Source organism: Tupaia chinensis, unplaced genomic scaffold, assembly GCF_000334495.1.
Source record: "Tupaia chinensis unplaced genomic scaffold, TupChi_1.0 Scaffold000146_1, whole genome shotgun sequence".
Taxonomy (NCBI): Eukaryota; Metazoa; Chordata; class Mammalia; order Scandentia; family Tupaiidae; genus Tupaia; species Tupaia belangeri.
The window spans coordinates 2,915,224-2,938,164 of NW_006159616.1; the positions used below are offsets into that span (position 1 = coordinate 2,915,224).

The 22,941-nt window shown below is 40.8% G+C and overlaps 1 protein-coding gene and 1 pseudogene across 10 annotated transcripts in view; one reads left to right on the plus strand and one right to left on the minus strand.

Annotated features, from left to right (window-relative positions):
* EIF4G3 (eukaryotic translation initiation factor 4 gamma 3) overlaps window positions 1-22,941 on the plus strand; it is a 418,798-nt gene that overhangs the window by 136,413 nt on the left and 259,444 nt on the right. For 3 of the 10 annotated variants that reach the window (XM_027770589.1, XM_027770590.1, XM_027770591.1), the window contains exons 1-2: window positions 11,575-11,592; window positions 12,143-12,204. The exons of 5 other annotated variants lie outside the window; for them this stretch is intronic. The gene's annotated coding sequence lies outside the window, so the exon portion shown is untranslated. Of the gene's footprint in view, window positions 1-11,573; window positions 11,593-12,142; window positions 12,205-22,941 lie in introns of those variants that run through there. 2 more of the 10 variants (XM_027770588.1, XM_027770593.1) reach the window with 2 other exon arrangements.
* On the minus strand, window positions 3,075-3,985 carry LOC102486270 (lipoyl synthase, mitochondrial-like; annotated as a pseudogene).

Consider the following 22,941-nt stretch of genomic DNA (forward strand, 5'->3'; position numbering starts at 1 on the left):
AGAGAGAGAGAGAGAGAGAGAGAGAGAGAGAGAGGAGAAAGCGAGAAAGCGAGGGAGGGAGGGAGGGAGGGGAAGAGGGAGAAAAAATGCATGTGAAAGTAAGCTCCTAGATCTGAGACTTGAATTGTGGTCAGCCATTTGGGAGTCCAGCACTCCTAATTGCCACACCACCTGCCGTCCCCACAGTTTTCATCTTTAAGAAAGGATGAGAGGGACCAGCAGATGGTGTAATGGTTACGTCCTTGGATTTCCATATAGTTTGGACTCGACCATTGTTTGAGTCCTGGGCCTGGCAGCTTAAAACTCACACTGGGTGCGCATGTGTGTGCATGCCTAAAATCCCGAGAGGAGAGTGGAGGAGAAGGATTGTGTCATGGCCATCCCCACTAGGGGGTGATTTCTCACTTTCTGTCTCTACCTCTCTCCGTGTCTCCAGCGAGTGTGTGCACCCTACAGCAAAAAAACTCTTTTTTTTAAAAAAACAAAAAAGAAAGGATGAGATTTGGGCCAGCAGGTGGCGTGGTAGTTAAGGTGTTGGACTCCTGCAGGGCTGCCTACAGTTCAGCCTTTGGGAAATCACATCAGGTGCATGTGTGTGCATACCCAAAATCCTGAGAGGAGAATGGAAGAGAAGGGATTGCGGTGTGCTGTCCGCTGTGGAAATGGTTTCTTACTTTCCCTCTCCCTGTATCTCTCTGTCTCTCCTCTCCTGTGAATGCACATACCCTATGGCAGAAATTGGGGAGGGGGAGGGGATGAGTTTCAATTAACTCATGCTTCCTACATACAGTTTTTTTGTTTTATCCAATTCCCAGATTTCATTTTTATTTCAGTGGTCTCATTTTTACTAAGGGAAAATTCTCTTGGGTTGCCTTGCAGTTGTTTGTTGACCGATTGTTTCAGCCTATGTAAGCTCTTTACTTAGATGAATAGCAACTTTACTTACTACATGCAAGTTTTTCCTTTTTTGTATTTCTTGTTTTTTTACTCCTTTCATAAAGAAAATAAATCTGTGTTCGCCCACTCTGACAAGCAGTCTAGCTAATAAGGAAAAGTTAGACAAACCTGTGAATTTTTTTTTCTTGTCACACTTCATTATTGAAATAAATAAGTGCTGAATTTTCTTCAAAAAACAATAACAACAAAAAAATAGGGTCAGCTCCATGACCTGGTAGTTAAGGCAGCTGGATCACACATAGCTGACTGTGCGCTTTGAGCCTGGACCTGGCAATTTGAGAAAAAGGCTGATGTGTGTGTGTGTGTGTGTGTGTGTGTGTGTGTGCACATGCACAGGAGCCTTCCAGTAGTGCGGTGGTGAAGGTGGTGGATCCCACATGGCTGACTGTAAAGTTTGAGTCCTGGCCCCTCTCCATTCTCCTCTCAGGATTTTGGGCACAGAGGCACACACACACACTGTATTTTTCAAGCTGCCGGGTCTGGAACTTGAACCACACAACTGGCCTCATGGGATCTGACTGTCTTCACCACCATGCTACCAACTGGCCTGGATATTTAGATGTTTATAGTTCTGAAACTGTTTCAGTTTAGCTACAGAAATTAGCATATGGAATTAAATTTGGGGATGAGAAATCAAACAGATTTCTAGAGATCAGAGTTCCAGAGAGAATTGAGAAATTGGATATTTTGACTATTCAAAGTGCACAGAATATTTTTGGCAGGCATGTATATTTCACCTGTGCAATTCGAGAGCTGTGGGGGAATTGGGCAGAGAGGACTCTGGAGGAAAAGGTCAGCAGAGTGGGGAGGTACCATATACAAAGACGATTGTTCTGAATGCAGTCAGACGGATGAGTATATGCATGTCCAGATTTAATAGGTGGGGGAATATGCATTTTATAGGGAAGTGGAAGGAGGGACAGGAAAGCTTAATCCAAGACTGTTTTATAAGGGATAGAGTGAGAAATTTTACTTGAAAGTACAGGATATAAAATCTAGCTTCCTTGATAGAAATAAGAATAGTGAATTTCAGTGACTCATACTCAATGAAAAGCAGACAACACACATGTCATCTTATAGATACACATTTTAAAATTCTACCAATGTATTAGTAAAGAAAAATTAAGATAATTAAATTTAAAGCGAGTGGCATCAGTTAACTTTAAATAATGGATATTAAACATTGGTATTAAACATTGATTTTTTTTAATGAAAATAATTTTATAATTTATTCACCAAATAACAGTTTTTTTTTCCCTTGGTGCATGTATTTATTTATTATTCTTTTTTCTCAGGTGTCTAGTCATGTTAGGTAACAGGAAGGACAAAATCTAACATTCAAACTTTCTTCATTTGATGGGCCCTTTTTTTCTCTCTTAAGAGTAAACTCTCAAGCCATCTTAGTTTTGTCTCTGTTGCATGATTCTTTTCTGTCTGCTTAGTGGTCTGTTCAATAGATGGCCACTAAGTAGAAATGTGGTATGTAGAAATTATGTTGCCACCATTTTGTTACATTTCACAGCTAAATCAATCTCTTTCTGTCACTGCCAGCATTCTTGGTTTTCAGGTACTGCACTGGTATTACATCAGACTTCGCTTATTACTCCCAATCTTGTTACTCCTGATTACTACTAAAATTGCCCATCAATTTTTTTTTTTTTAATTGTCATAGGGTGTTACACTCTATGCCAGAGACAGAGAAATAAATCACTCCCTGGGGGATGGCCACATTACAATCCTTTCTCCTCTGTTTTCCTCTCCGGATTTTGGGCATGCCTTACACATGTGCCTAGCATGATTTTTTTAAGCCACTAGGTCTGGGACTCGAACTGCAGCTGGCGATGTGGGAATCTAGCACTTTAACCACCACACCATCTGCTGGCCTCCACCTATCTTTTTAAAAAAAATTTTTTTTATATCACCGCAAGCAGCTGTTTATTGGAACAGAGATGGTATTCCAAAAGCCAGCTGAGTAACTTCATGAAATATGTACAGTTTAGTTACATTCTTAAAGCAGGAAAAGTGGGGCACAGCCACTGAAGTCGAGGCCCACGGCGTCACCTCTGTCATCAGCTGGGATCAAATCTGAAAATGGCTGTGATCACAGAGGTCTCATCTAAGTTTTAGAGGGCTTTTGTTTTTCTTTTAGACACTAGATTTTTCAGGAAAAATTCACCTGCTTTATATGAAGACCGCACCAAAGCACCGCTGGCAGTGTAATGAAATCCAAGTTCATTTCCTACTTTTTCCCAGTATTTGAACTTCTCGGAATTACGTAATATATTCCTCAACCTTAAGGTGGCGCCTCGTGGGCTGCATGTATTGTCCTAAGGTCAGACAGTCCACGTTCGCCTCCCGGAGAGCTTTCATTGTTGCGTATACTTGCTCATCGGTCTCGCCTAAACCCAGCATGATCGACGTTTTAGAAATAACCTCAGGCTGAACCTCCTTGGCGTGTTTCAGCACACGGAGAGACTGTCTGGTCGAAATTGGCCCGGGGATCGCGGACTTTGCTCTGTAACTGTGGAACAGTTTCGATATTATGCGCATACACATCTAATCCTGAAAGAGCGACCTTTTCTATTGCTTTAAGATCTCCTCAGAAATCAGGGGTGAGACATTCCACAAGAATTTCTGGATTCCTGTCCTTCAAGTATGAGACAGTCTTGGCGATGTGTTTGGCACCTCCGTCAGGGATATCATCTCGATCCACAGATGTCAGGACGACGTAGTCCAGACCCCACTCCGCAATCGCCTTTGCAGTATTGTAGGGCTCGCTGGCGTCCAGCGGAGGGGAGTTTCTCACAGTCTTAACAGAGCAAAACCTGCAACCTCTCGTACATGTGTCACCCATCAACATGATCGTGGCGGTGGCCGTGGCGTACTCTCCACCTCCCCAGCACTCGCCGATGTTGGGACACCGCGTTTCCTCACACACTGTATGCAGATTCAAATCCCGCAATGTATTTTTCAGTTTATTGTAATTTTTCCCCATGGGAATCTTTGTTTTTAGCCATGGAGGAAGTCGTAACCTAAGGAAAACCAAACATAATTATCTGTTAATAAATGTTACTTTGAGCTAGAACAGCTCCCCGTTAAGAATTGTTTCCATAATCCTGGATGAATTCTAATAATTTTTGCCATACAAATAACAACAAAAATCAAATTTAGGCTTGCTCAAAACACTTTAGAAAACATAAAATGGGGCCAGCAGGTGGCATGGTGGTTAAGGTGCTAGACCCCCACATGGCTGACCAGAGTTCATGACTGGGCTGTATAAATATCTTCCAAATACCCGGGGCCCCAGGGTGCGGGCGGCGCCCTGGTAGCATAGAGACATCCCTTGTTTAGATCTAGAACGGCTGAGGTGTGGAGGGCGCGCCAACACTCGGGAGAGGACGGCTCCACCCATCTTTTTAAACCTCAGTTTCAAAATTTGACCAGTGGCAGGGCCAGCAGGTGACATGTTGAGGTGCTAGACCTCCCACATGGCCAACCACGGTTTGAGTCCTGGACCCGGTGGCTTGCTTTCTCACTTTCTCACTCTATCTCTCTCTGGTCAAATTAAAACAAAACAAAACAAAAACAAACAAAACAAAAATGAATAAGCAAAATTTAAAAAAATATTGACCAGTGGGGCCAGCGGGTGGTGTGATCATTAAAGGCATTGGACTCCCACGTGGCCCACTTTGGTTTGAGTTCCAGATCTGGCAGCTTGCTTTCTCACTTTCTCTCTTTCTCTCATTCTCTGTTCAAATTAAAACAAACAAAGTTAAATAAAATAATTCTTAAAAATAATTAACCAGCTTGTTTTGTGAAGTAACAGTCTGACAACATAATTAAGTATAGCATTGTTTTTACCAAAGTCTTTTTAGGAGCAAAATAAATTATAACTAGCATTTTAAAATAAAGGAGATTTAATTAATGAATTTATTATATTGGCTGAATGGTTAAAAAAGGAGAGGCCAGTAGGTGGTGTAGTGGTTAAGGCACTGGAACTCCCACATGCCACCTGCAGTTTGAGTCTCAGACCCAATGGCTTGAAAATCCTACCAGGCTTGTGTGCATGTATACCCAGAATCCGAGAGGATGATGGGAGAATAGGGGCTGCATATTGCCATGCTTCTTCAGGGGAGCTAATTTCTCATTTTCCTTCTCTCTGTTTCTCTTTAGCAAGTACATGCACCCTATGGCAAAACCCTTAAAAACAAAAAAAGCCAAGATCTTACAGAGATTAATACTTGCTTTCTCATAATTCATAGTATTCTGTTTCAGGTTCATTTTTGATAAAACAAAACAAAACAAAATAAGCTTTCTAAAATCATTCTGGGAATACAACCACTATAGCATGTTTTTTAAAGTTAGTACGTTTCAGTTTCTGAATAACCTTTGGATACAACTTCAGGATATATGACTTCACAAAATCTAGGTTTTTTATGCGTTCTTCCACATAGTATCCAAACTTCAAGCTCTTAAATGTAGGGCAACACATCAAAATTTGGAATTCAAGAAATTAGTAGAAGAGGAAGAGGCTTTAAGAGGGGAGTACCAGGACTGAGTCAAGATGATATTTAGTGTGATAATTGAATGGAATGAGATCTCTAGCTGGGACTGAGAAGGAGGAGAAAATGGAAAGATCCAGAGACGAAAGAAAGGTGAGGAGATGCGGGAGGAAACAGTAGAGATGGCATGCTGGCTATCAGTAGAGGGAACAGGAAGTGTGATGAGTAGCAGCCGCTGACACTGGAAGCAGAGGGCAGCAGTAGAGATTACTGAGAACTCCGTGCTGTCCTGTGTACCGACAGTATCTCCCTGATGGCGTAGTCCTCCTTAGCTCACAGTGTCAGGAGAATTGGTCCTGGGACTGGACAAGCAACTGGGCTGTCGTGCTATGTGGGGAAAAACTAAGCTTCAAATAAGTGTACAGTGGTGATTATTGTGGAAACACAAGTAGCCTGTCAAAACCAAGTTTATTTAAGTCTATCATTGTCTAGTGAAGTGTGAAAACACATAGCATTTAAATGTTGAACTAGTTATAAAGAGTACAGAAATGGAAGTAAGTTCGACACAGTGTGCCCCCTGCTCTAGATATGACACACTCAGAAGCAAAAAAGAGGTCAGTGGTTCTCAGTCCTGCCTGCCCACCAGAATTACCTGATGCCTGGATCTCATTCTCCCAAGAGTCTTATTTATTTGCTTGCAGATGAGACTAGGTAATTTTTTTAAAAAAGAATTACTATTTTATTTTAACTTTATTTATTGTTATTTTCCAATTTGACCAGAGAGAGAGAAAGAGTGAAAATGAGAAAGGAAGCCACCAGGTCCAGGACTCAAACCACGGTTAGCCATGTGGGAGTCCAGTCAGTGCCTTTAACCACCAATCCACCTGCTGACCCCGGGACTAGGTAATTCTAATGTACAGCCCAGGACTGAGACCAATGCTGGGGAACGGTGCCTTTTTTTTTTTTTTTAAACTAAGACAGTTGACAATTTTATTTTCACATTTCATAATACAAACGAAAACTATACTTTTTTGTCTCACTTCTCTCCCTCCTTCAAAACTACCCTTATTGATAATTTGTTTTTTTAGAGGTTTTTGCTATAGGGCGTGTGTGCTCGCCAGACAGAGAGAGACAGACAGAGAGATAGAAGGAGAGAAATCACCCCCTAGGGGGGATGACCACGCTGCAATCCTTTCTCCTCCATTCTCCTCTCGGGATCTTGGGCATGCATGCACATGCACCCGGTGTGAGTTTTAAGTCACCGGGTCCAGGACACGAACCGCAGTCGACTACGTGGGAGTCCAGCGACATAGCCATTACACTAACTGCTGGTCCCCAGGAATGGTGCTTTTTGATATCTGTTGCCTAAATGAGCCTTTCCCAGGCCAATGTAGGGACTCACTGTAAGTCCCAAATTTTTGATGGATGAAAACTAGCTCTAAATAAGAATTTCCAAAGTGTCAGTTTTTGGGATACTTGCAATGTGCTTGTTTTATTTGGCTACACAGATTTTTTTTTTTTTTTTTTTGAGAGAGATTTTTGTTAAAGGGTTTGTGCACTGTCCAGAAAGAGAGAGACAGAAAGCAAGAAATCACCCCCTCCACCATCAGGGGGATGGCCACACTGCAATCCCTTCTCCATTCTCCTCTCGGGATCTTGGGCATGCATGCACATGCACCCGGTGTGAGTTTTAAGTCACCGGGTCCAGGACACGAACCGCAGTCGACTACGTGGGAGTCCAGCGACATAGCCATTACACTGACTGCTGGTCCCTAAACAGACAATTTTTTAAAAATTATCTTTATTTATTTATTTACTTACTTATTTATTTACTTTAATTTAACCAAAGAGGGACAGAGTGAGAGAGAGACTGAGAGGAAAAGAGAGAAAGCAAGCTGCCAGATCCAGGACTCAAACCATGATCAGCCATGTGGGAACGTAGTGCCCTTAACTACCATGCCAACTGCCAGCCCCAACGGATACATTTTTTTCTAACTGGTACTGTTAACATTTTTGCATGATGCAGTAGAAGTTTATTTTATAGGTATTTTCTTAACTGAAAAGGAGCCACATACTCTACTCTTAGCTTATTCTGAGGAAGGGTCTGGGAATCTTTTCTCAATATTACAACTGTTCTGTCATGAATCAGGTAATTATGATTGAGTTCCTAAACTGGGAAAGTTTTGTTAGGATACCATGACAGGGATTTAGGTCTTTTAAACTAGTTCAGTGCTATATTCAATAGAGAATTTATTCCTGTTTTTGAGCAAGTGATCTCATTTACCTGTCTGAATAGTCCCACAATATAATCCACAAATAAGCATTTATATAGAGACATGGCATGGTGGTTAGGTACAAAGAAACACTGTCTCTGTGTAACTGATTTACATGTGTGCTAAGGTATTTAAGTAAATATGAGAGTTTAAAATTCATCTTTTTTAGGTACTAGATTAGTATTTCAGTTCACATAGTTCAGAGTATGAAGTAAAATCTTTTTACTTTTTAAAATTGTCTCATTGTAAAATTCAATTTTGAAATATATATCTATATCTATATCTATCTATCTATCTATCTATCTATCTATCTATCTATCTATATATAAATTTTTATTTTGTACACATGAGAGAGAGCAAGTGAATGGGAGACAGGTACTCCCAGTAGGGTCTTCACTTGTGACCCACTTCCAGCCTCAGTCAGCCTGGATCATGGGTGTACACGTTTATACAGGGAGGCCTTGGGATGTGAATCTGGGGCCTTCCTGTGCAGTGCACTTGCAGTACCCCGGCACGATTATCTGGCCTACGTAATGATAAATAGTTTTAGAGCTGGACTGATAAAGGGGCGTGACAAGTACAGCTGTTGGGATGGGCGGTGAATGATAAAGTGCACTTCAGTTTGCACAGGGCACTAATGCTCATTAAATATGTTTTCGAAGTAACAAATAATAAAAGTAACTGGATGGCCCTAATGCATACTGAAACATTTATTGTGAATGGTTAAATTGTTTAAAACATTCATTAAAAAATTTCCAAAAGCCACAATTAAGTAAGACCAGTATTTGTGGTAGATAACATTTGAAATAAAGCCCTTTTATTTCTCTAGTAGTAATGTCCCTAGCGATGAGTAAAACATTCCATTCAGAAATGAATATAATCTCTTACTGGGGCATCCATCCATCCATCCATTTATTTATTTATTTATTTATTTATCTATCTTTATGTAGTAGGAAGGGGGAGGGTGATGAGAAAGAAGGAGAGAGACAGAGATAGGTTTGTTTGTTTGTTTGGGGGTTTTTTTGGTTAGAGATTTTTGCTGTAGGGCATGTGTGCTCACTGGAGAGACAGAGAGTGGCAGAGGGACAGAAAGCTAGAAATCATCCCGCAGAGTAATGTCCATGTTGCAGTCCCTTCTCCTCTGTTTTCCTCTTGGGGTTTTTGGCACGTACGCATATGTGCCTGGAGTGAATTTCAGTCTTCCTTCCAGGTCTGGGACTGAAACCATGGTCAACCATGAAATCCAACACCTTAACCCCTACATCACCTGCTGATCCCAAGGAATAGGTTTTTGTTTTTAGGGATTTTTGCTGTAGGGCATGTGTTCTCGCCAGAGGGACAGAAAGCTAGTAATCATCTTCCTGGGGGATGACCACACTGCATTCCCTTCTTCGCCAGTCTCCTTTTGCGATTTTAGGCACACGCACACATACATACATGCATGCACCTGGCATGAGTTTCAAACTGCCAATTCTGGGACTCAAAGAACAGTTGACCACCTGGGAGTCTAGCACCTTAATCATTGTACTACCTGTTGGCCCTGGGATAGGTATTTTTGTCATGGTCTCACTGTGTCATGATCCTCCTGCTTCAGCCTTCCAAGTGTAGGATTACAGGTCCATGTAACCATGCCTGATGTTCAGGTTGGCCTGGAAACTGTATCCTAGCCTTCCAAGTGGTAGGACCAAGGAACTCTTCTTGAGGAAGTCTTTGAGTATAGTCCAACAACTGAACTCAGATGAAATCCACAAAGATTTTCCTTCTGTTGATTGAACTTACAAAGAGATTGAGCGTGTTATCTTCACATAGTCTCTCTAAGGCATAGCACTCCACCTCAACATCCAAACTACAAACTGTGGCAGAGCATTCTGTTTTCTGTAGTGTAAAGCCTGCATTATAGAGGGGAGTTTCTTTTTAGAAAGAGTTCTGGTGGTCCAGCGGTGGTGACACAGCTATAGCATGCTGCTTTGCAATGCTGGAGCCATCATGAAGATCAGAGTTCTATTCCTGGGTCAAGCTGTATGTGCCAGGAGTATGTGTGTCTGTGATCCTGGCTGGTGGCAAGGCTGGGGTGACGGGGAGTACTGTGATGTGAGACCCTGTTGGAGGTACTTCTTCTCTCTCAATAAATAAACTGAAAAAAAAAGAGAGAGACCTCATTGTGAATTCCAGTTCTGTCACTGATTGTGAGATAAGTGCCTTTATTTATTTTTTTTTTACTTATAGAGAGAGGAAGCAGGTTAGTGAGAAAGCACTCCCCTTCCCCAGGGATGGTGATGACACAGTCTTTTCTTTATTTCTCCTTTCAGATTTTGAGCGTGCATGTACTTTTGCCTGGTGTGTTTTTCAAGCTGCAAGGTTTGGAACTCGAACTGAGTGATCAACTATGTGGGAGCCAGCTGCCTTGACCGCCATGCCATGGGATAGTCCAAAAAAGAATTTTTTTTTTCAAGTTTGGAATTCAGGACAGCAGATGGTAAGAAAAATGGGGACCAGCAGATGGTGTAGAGGTTCAGTTGCTGGATTCCCACATGGCTGGCTGTGGTTTGAGTCTCAGACCTGGTGACTTGAAACTCATACTGCATGCGTGTGCATGCAGATCCCAGGAGGAGAATGGAGAAGACAGGATCGGGTGGGTGATTTCTCACTTTCCTTTTCATTGTCTCTGTCTCTCTCCAGCAAGTGCATATGCACTAAGGCAAAAAAACCTCTAAAAAAAAAAAAGTTGGAATTCTAAGGAGTAAATTATTTGTGTATCTAGCATTATGTTTCAACATCTTATTTGTGAGATTTTTTTTATAAGCTCTTTAATTTCAATTCATGATACTTTAATCACCATTACTGAAAACCAGACCTTGCTAGTAGACATTTATGTCATTAATTATTATTGCCTAATACTGTTGAAAGATTTTATTACTTGACTTTTAACTGTATATATTATATGTGATTTACTTCTCTTTTTTTTGGAGAGGTTTTCGCTATAGGGCGCGTGTGCTCGCCAGACAGACAGAGAGAGACAGAGAGACAGAAAGCGAGAAATCACCCCCAGGGGGAATGGCCACGCCGCAATCCCTTCTCCTCTATTCTCCTCTCGGGATCTTGGGCACGCATGCACATGCGCCCGGCGTGAGTTTAAGCTACCGGGTCTGGGACTCGAACTGCGGTTGTCTACGTGGGAGTCCAGCAACATAGCCATTACACTAACTGTTGGTCCTGTGATTTACTTCTTGTGGAATTTTTTTTTTTTTTTAAGAATCTGAACCCAGGCTGACAAGTTTCAGATCCTACACACTCTCTTTTTTAATGATAAGAGGGTGTGTATACATGAGAGAAAAGAGAACATGAGAGAGAGAGTGTGTGTGTGTGTGTGGGGGGGGTACACATGCACTTGTGCAGCCCTCCAACAGAATCTAGTCATGCTTCAATCCTTTTGTCCCCAGTTCTCTATCCTGTCAGGATTCTGGGCAAGCTTGTGTGCTGGGGTTTGTACTTGAACCCTGGTCATCCATGTGAGATCTCCATGCAGCAACTAACTACTATGCTACAGGGTAACCTATAATGTTTTTTGTTATTCCTTTATACTCTTACTTCAAGCAAAGCAGATATACAGAGTAGGTAAGAAATCTCAGAATAACTATTCAGAAAGTCAGAATTGTTGATCTTGATGTCATCTAAAAACACAGTGAAGGTGATTTGTGGATTCTTCTCCAAGTCATTCAGCAGTGTTAACTCGCAAGCAAGCATTAGGACTGCATGAAAAGAAAAATTTGGCTATTAGGCACATCTGATATCTGCTTCTATGAGAAACAACCCTCCTTTTATTATGATGGATTTGGAAAAAAGTCCACGTGCCAAAACAGGTATTTAGTGTTGGTTTATGTGTGCAGTCTTTTATTTTGTGAGGTGTATTATGGCTTCTTGCCAGTTCTCCTCTACCATGTTTTTATCCTTCTAATGACCTCATTAGCTGTGTAGAATATTGGACAAGAGTTAGTAACTTTTTAAGGAGAATTCAAGGTGAAAACGTTTAGAAATAATATCCGAAATGATGGCCTGGCCTTACTCAAATGTTTATTCATTTATTTTCACCCTGTCTTACTGTAAATCAGGAGCATAAAACGATTTGGGGGGACCAACCAGGTGGCATGGGTAACTGGACCAACCAGGCAGATCCCTCATGGCCGACTGCACGGTTTGAGTTCTGTACCCAGCGACTTGAAAAACATGTTGGGTGCATGTGTGCGCACCCCAAATTCTTGAGAGGAGAGTGAAGGAAAAGGGAAAAATTGAAAGTGATGTAAATGAGATAAAGAACTCTGTATGGATTTGTTGTGATAGTTTTTATGTGTTTCGATTTCTCTTCAAATTATTTTAAAAGTTATTTTGTTGAATATGCTTCCTCCTTTTCAGATTTTCCTGCTAAGACAATCAATGGCAGGATTATTTTAGAAGGCCATCCTTCCCACAAATACGTGAGTGCCAGATATTCGTAGAGTATATATGGTTTGTTGGCACAAATGAGTTTATCTGGAAAAGGCTACCCCACAAAGGGTAAAGCAGGATATTTTTCTTATAAAGTACCAACCATGTATTTAAGTCATTAATTTCTCTGAATACATTAAATATCCCAAAATTTATTTATATGACTGTGTATTCTAAGCTCCAGAGGAAGCTTAGTTACAGAATCAGGAAATTTGCCTTCTGCTGTTTGTTATCTGCATGTACTTTTATTCCATAGTGATTAGATTGCCTGTAGAGTATCTCTGGTAACATCTGTTATTGGGCCCTTTAGGAAGCCCATTTTGTTGTCAGATTTCTTCCTTAGCTCCCTTTCCTTGAACCCTTGTCTTCTTCCATCTCCTTATTCTATGGTAATTTTGGTAACAGTTTCCAGAAATTCTTCGAAGTGAACGTTACTCATCTTCTTACCGTCTTTCTGTCTTGAGAGGCAGGCTTAGCACTATCCTGGCCCCGCTGCTCTTTCTAAGCCCTTGTCCTGTACCCTTTGTACAGCAAATACATGTATATGGCTCTTTGTTGCCAACATCCCTAATTTTTCTGATATATTTGAGAATTTTAGCTTCTAACATAAAATTCACATCTCCATTTTACTCTCTGGCATCTACCAGGAAGACTTTTAGCATTCATCTTTGCCCCATCTCACCCATTGTCTGTGGGCTCCTGAATCATACCTCTCCTCTTGTCTTCCTCTCTATCTCTCAGAACATAGCCAGCAGCCCACAGCAGAGATGTGCACAGTCCAACAGAACTACTTGTGACTTTTGAGCCCTTGAAACAGCTAGTGGGAAGCTAGTGTGAGTTGAAATATGCTGTAAGTGTAAAATGCATCAGCAAGTTGAAGGCTACCCAAAAAAAAAAAAAAAAAAAAAAAGATGTGGAATCTCTCTTTTTTAAAATAATTGCCAAAAGGGATATGTGCTCATTGGAGAGAGAGAGAGAGAGCGCACACAAGAGCAAGAAGGCACCCCCATGGGGGATGATCATGCCATAATTGCTTCTTCAGTTGTCCCTCCTTTCAGGAGTTTGGACACGCACACCCCTGGGATGTTTTTTAAGCTACTAGGTCCAGGACTCAAACTGCACAATCGGCCATGTGGTATTCAATGCCTTTAACCACCACACACCAGCTTGTCTAAACCTCTTGATTTTTATATTCAGACTACTTTTGGATATTGAGTTAAACTATTTTATATATATTGGATTGTCGGAAAGTCATGACATATTTTTCTATGCAAAAATGTATTATGACTTTTCTGCCAACCATATATATAATATATATGTCATAGTACATATATATATATACACATATATATAATATATATATCATATATTTTATGTACACACACCCACACACTTTTTTTTTTAACTCTCTTCCTCCCTTTCTTCCTTCCTTTGCCAGAGGGCACATGCAGCTCCCCAGAGAGAGATAGAGATTGAGAGAGAGAAAGGGAAAATGAGAAAGCAACCCCATGAGGAATGATCACACCTTAGTTCATTCTTCTTCATCTCTCCCTCCTTTTGGGATTTTTGGGCATGCATGCATACAAGCTTGGCATGTTTCTCAGGCCACTGGGTCCAGGATTTGAACTGCATGACTGACCATGTCAGGTCCATCTCTCTTAACCACCACACCACTGGCAGGCCCAATATTTCAAAATTAATTTCACCTGTTTTTACTTTTTTTGAATCTGGTTACCTGAAAATTTTAACCTATTTACTTATGTGTCTTGTAGTATATAATGTAATATTTTTGTTGAAGAGTACATGTCTAGACTTGATCTCTACCTAGAATTGTTTTGCCTTTGAGTACTCTCTCCCTCCCTCTATTCCTATTCCTTCCTTCCTTTTTTTTTTTTTTTTTGGGGGGGTTTTTTTTTTTGGGTGCATGCATTCGCCAGAAAGACAGAGAGAGACAGAGAGACAGAAAGCGAGAAATCACCCTCCAGGGAGGATGGCCACACCACAATCCCTTCTCCTCCATTCTGCTCTCAGGATCTTAGGTACGCACGCACACCACCCGGCGTGAGTTTAAGCCACAGGGTCTTAATGACCAGGCCGTGGAGCTGGCCCACTAGTGTCTTTTGATGCCCCAATTTTTAAATTTTTCAAGAAATATAATTTGTCTATTATTATTATTATTTTTTGCCTGTTTTGCTGTCATATCTGTGAAATCATTGCCAGATCCAGTATTTTGAAACTTTTATTCTGTGCTTCCCTCTGAGATTTTTATACTTTCTGCCTCTATACTTTGCTCTGTGATCATTATGGATTAATTTATGTATGTGGTATTAGATATGAGTCCCAACTGTTCTTTTGCTTCTGGATTTTCAGTTTGTCCTATTTTTGTTAAAAATACTGTCTTTTTCCCATTGAAATAAGTGGTCTTGCCATTCTTGTTGAAATTATTTGACTTCGGGACCAGCAGTTAGCGTAATGGCTATGTTGCTGGACTCCCATGTAGTCACCCGCAGTTCAGGTCCCCGACCCGGTGGCTTAAAACTCACGCTGGGCGCATGTGCATGCATGCCCAAGATCCCGAGAGGAGAAGGGATTGCGGCGTTGCTATCCCCTCTGGGGGCTGATTTCTTGCTTTCTGTCTGTCTGTCTGTCTCTGTCTGGCGAGCGCACATGCCCTATGGCAAAAAACCTCTCTCCCCCCAAAAAATTATTTGACCTCAGGATGAGCAGATGGCATAATGGTTACATTGCTGGACTCCCACATTAGTTGTCTGCAGTTCAGGTCCCAGACTGGCAGCTTCAAACTCATAACTGGGTACATGTGTGTGTGTGCTCAAAATCCTGAGAGGGGAATGGAGGAGAAGGGATTACGGTGTGGCCATCCCCCTTGAGGGGTGATTTCTTGCTTTCTGTCTCTCTGTCTCCAGCAAGTGCATGCACCCCATAATGAAAACTAAAAAAAAAAAGTCATTTGACCTTATATGTGTGGGTTTAATTCTAGGCAGCTTGTTTCATTGGTCTGTGTTTCTTTGTGCTAGTACAACCCATTTTTGATCTTACAGATTTGTACAAAAATTTAAAAATTAGGAAGTGTGAAACCTCCAACTTTGTTCTTTTTTTTTAAAAAAAAAGAATTACTTATTTAATTTTATTTATCATCATTATTATTATATTTAAAAAATTGGTACAAGGCATGTGTGCTCACCAGGGGGAGAGAGAGTGTGAAAGCAAGCTGCCAGGTCCAGGACTTGAACCATGGTAGGCCATATGGGAGTCCAGTGTCTTAACCATCATGCTGGCCCCAAACTTTTTTTTTCTGGAAGATTGTTTTTAGCTGTTTGGTGTCCCTTGAGAGTCCATATCAGTATTAGAATGGCTTTTTGTATTTGTGTAGACATGTCATTGGATTTTTAATATGGATTGCATTAGTCTGTAGTATTGGCATTTTTTTCTTTTTTAAAAAATAAGTATTTATTTAATTTTATTTATTCATTAATTCATTTTAATTTGACCAGTGAGAAAGAAAGTGAAAAAACAAACCAGCAGGTCTGGGACTCAAACTGTGGCCAGCCATGTGGAAGTGTCCAATGCCTTAACCACCAATCTCTTCCCTTCTCCATTCTCCTCTTGGTGTTTTAGGCATGCATACACATGTACCTGGTGTGTTTTTTTGTTTTGTTTTGTTTAGTCTTGTGTTTTTGTTTGTTTGTTTGTTTTGTTTTTAGATGTTTTGGCTACAGGGCATGTGCACTCACCAGGAAGACAGAAAGAGACAGAGAGCGAAAAATCACCCCTCAGGGAGGATAGCCATGCTGCAATCCCTTCTCCTCTCAGAATCTTGGGCACACAGGCACACATGCCTGCCGTGAGTTTAAGCCACTGGGTCCAGAACTCAGACCATGGTTGACTACATGGGAGTCCAGCGATATAGCCATTATACTAATTTCTAGTCCCTGTACCTGTTGTTTTTTGAAAGCCTCTGGATCTGGGACTCAAACTGAGAAGTTTACCACAGCCATCATACTCAATGGTTGTATGCTCAGAGCTTTCCATTTTCTAGCTGCCTCAACCACCATGCCACTAGCCAGCCTCAATATTTTTATTCTTTTTCATGAGGCTTTGTAAATTAGATTGTTTTTATATTTTCCTTTTCAGATTGTTCATTTTTATTAGTATTTAGTTTCTACTTTTTTTTCATATTGACTTTGTATCCTGCTATTTTTCTGAAATCATTTATTCCATTTTTTTGTGGAGTCTTTAGGATTTTCTACATATAAACTTGTGTCACTGGTCCAGCAGGTGGCATGGATGTTAAGGCACTGCATCTCACATGACTGACAGTGAGACTTGAGTCCTGGACTTGGCCCCATGAATTGAAAATCATGCCGTGTGTGTGTGTGTGTGTGTGTGTGTGTGTGTGTGTATGCACTTGGGCCCAGAATCCCAAGAGGAGAGTGGTGGAGAAGGGGTTGCAGTGTCACCATCCTCCTGGGGAGTGATTTCTCACTTTATTTCTCTCTCTCTCTCTCTCTTTGGTGAGCTCATGTTCCCTATAGCAAAACTTAAAAAAATTATATCATCAACAGAGATAATTTTGCTTCTTCTTTTCCTGTTTGATAACTTTTTTCCCTTCTTGCGTAATTGCTTTGGCTAAAAATTTTATTATGTTGAGCAGAAGTGGTGAACAGGTCCAGCCATTGTAGTCCAAGCAGGAGGGCACTGCTGTGTAGTGGCTGAGGAGTACTGGAGGTCTAGGTTCAGTTCACAGCTCAACCTTAACAGGCATGCACCTGTGGTGGTCCTAGCTAACTGGGAACCTGGGGCAGGAAGATGATGATGTGGTAAGACCTTGTCCCTAAAACAAAACACCTATTTCTCTCTTTTTCATAGGGGATTAAAACAGTAGTTGGTGAAAGGGGCATCCTGGTTTGTTCTTGATCTTCAGGGAAAGCTTTGAGCATTCATCCATTGAATGCAGTGATGACTGTGGGCTTGTCATGCAAGGCTTCTATTATGTTGAGATAGTTTCCTTCTATTCCTGGTTTGTTGAATATATTTACCATGAAAGTATGTTAAATTTTGTCAGATAATTTTTCAATAGCATGTTTTAAAGGATTATACACCATCACCAAATGGGATTTAGTCCTAGAATTCAAGGATGGTTCACACTGAAAATTGGTTCGTGTAATCTACCACATTCAAGAATGCAGAAAAATAAAAACACATGGTCATCTCAGTTGCTACAAAAGCATTTGACAAAATCCTTTGATAAAAATGCTTCAACAACTAGGAATAGAAAGGAATTATGTCAACATAATAACAAGGCATCTATGAAAAACCCACAGTGAATATCATACTCCACTTGATCTTAGCTGGAGGCCAAGAAATGATTTGAATATCATACTCAAAGGTGAAAAACTGGGAGATTTTCCTGCAAGGTCAGGAGAAAGACAAGGATGCCTACATTTACCACTTTGTTTTCTCATTTCAAAAATGATTTACTTATTAGAGATTTTGTATAATTAAAGTAAATACGTGCCTGACAGGATGCAGACTCACAAAAGAAGTCAATGTTCCACCTTCTTAAACATTTTATTTATTTATTTTTTTAAGTGTTTTGCTATAGGCATGGAGCTCACCAGAGAGACAGAGATAGAGAGAGGGAAAATGAGAAATCACCCCCCAGTGGGTGGCCATGTTTCAATCCTTTCTCCTCCATTCTCCTCTAGGGATTTTGGCCATGCACACACACATGCACACATCTGGTATGATTTTAAACTGCCAGGTGTAGGACTTACACTGTGTTCATCCATGTGGGATCCTATACCTTAACCACCATACCACCTTTTGGGCCCTAAGCCTTCTATTTTAACTTTTCTCTCTCTCTCTCTCTCTCTCTCTCTCTCTCTCTCTCTTTTTTTTTTTTTTTAAAGAGGTTTTTGCTTTAAGATCATGTGTGTTCACCAGAAAGAGTCAGAGGCAGTGAGAGGGAAAGTGAGAAATCACATCTCCCATCTCCCCCACACACCAAGGGATAGCCATGCTGCAATTCCTTATCCTCCATTCTTCTCCTGGGATCATGGGCACGCACACACCTGTGGCAAGAGTTTTAAACCATGGTTCTGGAACTTGAACTGTGGTCAACCATGTGGGAGTCCAGCAACATAACCACTGCCCTCTGCTGGCCCCATAGTCGTTTTTTTAAAAAAGTTACTATTGGGCATGTGAACTTTTCTGGAGAGAGGTAGACAGAGTTTGGAGTTTGTGGGAAAGTGAGAAGGCATCCTCATATGGCATGGTCACAACACAATTTCTTCTTCATTTTTCCCTCCTGTTGGTATTTTGGGTATGCACACACATATGCTCAGCATGTTTCTCAAGCCCTCTACGTCTGGGTCTCAAACTGCATAGGTAGCCATGTGGGATCCAGGTGCTTTGACTACCATGTCATGGATGTACACCCCCTTTTTCTAAATTGTCAGAATATCTGAACTTGCAAGAGAGAGAGAAGCACTCCTATATGGTATAGTCATGCTGCAATACTTTTTCCTCCATTTCTCCTTCTTGTCAGTATTTTGAGCATGGTTACACATACACCCCAAGTTTGAAACCACCAGGACTGGGACTGAACTGTAGTCAGCCATGTGGGATCCAGCTCTCTATGCACAGTCTTAACCCCTGCCCTATGAAGCTGTCTGTGAATATTTACTTTCTTCTTCACTCAAGAATATTTGTTACAAACATTTTTCTGTTTGGTCTTTGCTCTACCTCTAGTTATTCTCTTAATTTACTGGCATGGCCAGGACTATCGGTTATATGCTGGTATTTCCTAAATCTTTTGCGTGGTTGGGACCAGCAATTAGCGATCGCGGTTCAAGTCCGGACCTGGTGGCTTAAACTCATGCCGGGTGTGTGTGTGTGTGTGCATACCCAAGATCCCAAGAGGAGAATGGAGGAGAAGAGATTGCGGTGTGGCCATACCCCCCTGGGGGATGATCTCTCCGATCTCTCGCTTTCTGTCTTTCTGGTGAGTGCACATGCCCTATAGCAAAAACCTCTCCAAAAAAAAGATCTTTTGCGTGGTTGACTTTACTCTTCATGTCTAATTAACTCTCTAGACTTTTGGTACCTGGGGTTTCTTTCACAGTTAAAACTGGACACAATACAAATGAATTTATGACTTTGTTTATCTTAAGCAGAGAAATAACTATTGAGAAGACCATAAGAGAAAATAGACGGAGTGTGTGAGAAAAATAAATGTGGCCAAATGGTTGGAAAGTAATAGCATGTGAGGTGAGGGTAAGAGAAGGCCTGGGGCCTGAGCATTTTGCGCTCTGTGAGTGTCCATAGATACCTGACCCTCACACCTTGGAATGTTAGCCTCCTACCCCATATATCTAGTTGCTCAGAACGTCTTCCCATTTCAGTGTATTAGTTATCTCCCCAATCTGCTTCGTGCATTCAGATTCCTGTGGTAGGTCAGGTCATCAGCGTCGTGTCCCTGCACTGTTGCAGTAGCTCCCTATCTCTTATCCCGACAGTAGTCTCTTCTCTAGGACTCCGTATATATTAAGCAGATCTGATGATACTGCTGCCCTCTTCACCGTCTCCTAGGATTACCTTCTTGGTGAAGTCCTTATGTAACTCGACACATCTTTTTAGTCTGACCCTGATCTAAGTCTCTGAAATTACTTCTTCTCACTCTGCTTTACTCACTTCTACTCTCTGCCCTTACTGGCCTGGTTGGGGGTCAGTGGATGGGCTCTGATTTTTCAGATTTTTGTGCTTATATTTATACTCTTTGTTTTGTCTACACTAAAAGCTTGCCAAACTCAACATCACTCACTATTGAACTGTCACCTGGTCGAGGCTTCCTGGAAATCTCCTCTCAGGAGGAATAAATCAACTTCTTGACATAATATAGTCCTCCTAGTACTGTCTATATGGTTCTGCAGTTGTTAGGTAAGGTATAAATCCCTTGCATATAGGAATCATGTTTTTCAACTTTATTTTCCTGACTTTCAGTTGATGCTGCAAACACAACCTACAGACTGTTTAATTGTTGTATTTTAAGTATAATTCAAGGATTTATTTCCTTCCATTTTAGACTTTTGCCATAGGCATGTGTGCTCACCAGAGAGACGAGAGAGAGGGAAAGTGAGAAATGACCTCCCAGGGAGATGTCTATCCCACAGTCCCTTCTCCTGGGCTTTGGGACATGCATGTACCTGTAACTGGGCATGATCTTCAAGCAGCCAGGTCCAGGATTCAAATCATGGTTGGTCATCTGGGAGCCCAGCCACCTTAACCACCACGCTACCTGCTGGCCCTGTTGATGAAGTTTTTATATGCCTAATGTTTTTCACTGATGTTACTACTAATGGGAAGTATCAAGGGAAAGAAAATCTGAAGTTAATTTGCTTTGAGGCCTTGTGTATAGTGAAAGTCAAGAACACTGACCATACCCTACAGTCTAGTAGATATCATATTCAAAAAGCACTAGATAGGCTCAGTATAGTGATATGTATTCACCTTCAGGTCAACTGGAGACGTGTGTTTTCTCTCAAGTAGATCTGGCTTAATTGAGACGAAGTTTGCCAGCTTAATTAGCCCTCCGTCACTGTGTGCCATTGTTTTTGTATTGTCAGAAACTTGGTTTGTGGCTTGGACTGAACTAGAACCATGTGATAACTAAATTGAGGTTTATCATAAACTGGTTGGTGTTACTGAAGAAAAGTTTTTAGGAAATTGTAACTTTTTGGTGGAATGGGAGCAGTAGCCAGGTGTTCCGATGAGGCAGAAATTTCCACTGAGTTACTGGGAACAGGAAGTGAAGGGCTATTGGTAGGTGACTCAGCTGTTTTCTGAACCATCTCATGTGATTGAGTGTGCTTGATGTCTGTTTATTCTCAGCAGAGGAAGTACTGTGGGAGTCACATTACACAGCAGCATGATTTTTTTAACCAGCTCAGTGATGATCTAAAAATAACTTACAGGGGGTGGTGCTGGTGGTGCTGGTGGTGTTTTTGTACTGTTGATATATTTAGCATCAGAAGATTTAAAAATCGTAATGGAGACACATCACTGAATGCTTTCCCTTATAAATAACTTAGAATATTTATTTATCCAGTATTTCTTCAATTCTTTTGATGTGAAGATGAAAGCTTTGATATCTAAATCAAAGATAAAAAAAGAGATAGCCTTCTAATCATCCAGAAAATGACTCTGCACTATTTCAGTTTAGCTCGTGCTTCAGTTCTCTCACCAAGATATTTATGTGCTAAAATTTTTATACAGGAACTTTTTTCTTTTCTGTGAGGTTATAGCAAATGCTCTTTTGAGATGGAAATGTTGTGTTGTTTATTTTGCTGGATTTTATGTTAATAATGAATTGTGGTTAGTAATAGTTTTACTATGATTTTTTAAATTTATGCATTTTATACTGAAAGTTTGTGCAACCTTGTACTGTAATTGAGGCTTCAGAATGTCAAAATGTGATTATTATTATGCCATGTACTATTTTTATGCTTGGCTCTGAGGGAGCTCTTGTAAGCTGGGACATACGTAATCATCAGAATCTGCTCATTTGTCTGGGAAGCAGTGAGTCATTGTGATTTACTCTTTTTGATACTTGAGGGTTCTTGCTCTTTGTGGGGGTAGCACATGCACCATATACTTGATTCTGAGATTAATTCAAATGGGAAAGGAAACTGGATTTATTTAAAAGAGGTAAATGTCAGCAATGTTTATAATAATGCTTAATTAAGTGGAAATATCCGATCAGACTAATAGTCTACAGAATCATGTTATTTTCAGTACATGATGCCATAGATAACGTAGGAAATACATGTCTTTTTATTTATTATAAATACGCGGGCATTAAACGTGCACTGTATTAATGTTTCATTCCATGTTTCAAAAAAAGCAAGCCTCAGATGATTGAAGTTTTTGGTTTTAATATTACACTGTAAGTTTTTTTTAAAAAATAGGTTCTTGCTAATGGCTATGTGAGCTTGCCTGAGAGAGAGAGGGAAAGTGAAAAATCACCCCCAAGTGAGATGGCCACACCGCATCTCATCTTCATTCTCATCTTGAGATTTGGGGCAGACACACATGTACCACCGTGATTTTCAAGTTGTCAGGTTCGTAACTTCATCCATGGTCGGCCATGTGGGAGGCCAGTGCCTTAACCACCGTGCTGCCTGCTTGCCCACTTGTAGAATATTTAATGGGATTTCTGTTCTGGCACTTTTTAGTTGTACAGTCATTAGGAATTTGTGTTAATGAAGAATAAATGAAACATTAAAGTGCATATCTTGTTTCACTGCATGTAAACGAGACCTGACTGGGATAACATTTGAAAGGAGTCCTGACAGTCACGCTGGCTGTATTTGGTCTCTTATCTGCCCTTATCTCAATAGATAAAGAGTGAATAGGCAATTTCTGAGTATTAAACACTACTGGCCTCTAAACCTAAGGCTCATGATTTTGCTTGGGCAAATTGCAAGTGGGTAAACTTTGTGAGATGATAGATATGTTAATTTGTTGCACTACAGAAACCTTTTATTATATACATGTATCTTTTAAATAATAACATTGATTTAACATTTATTTATTTATATTTTAATTTGACCAGAGAGGTAGAAACAGAGGGAGGGAGAAAGAGAGAGGGAAAGTGAAAAAGCAAGCTGCCAGGCCTGGGACTTGAACTGAGGTCAGCCATGTCAGAG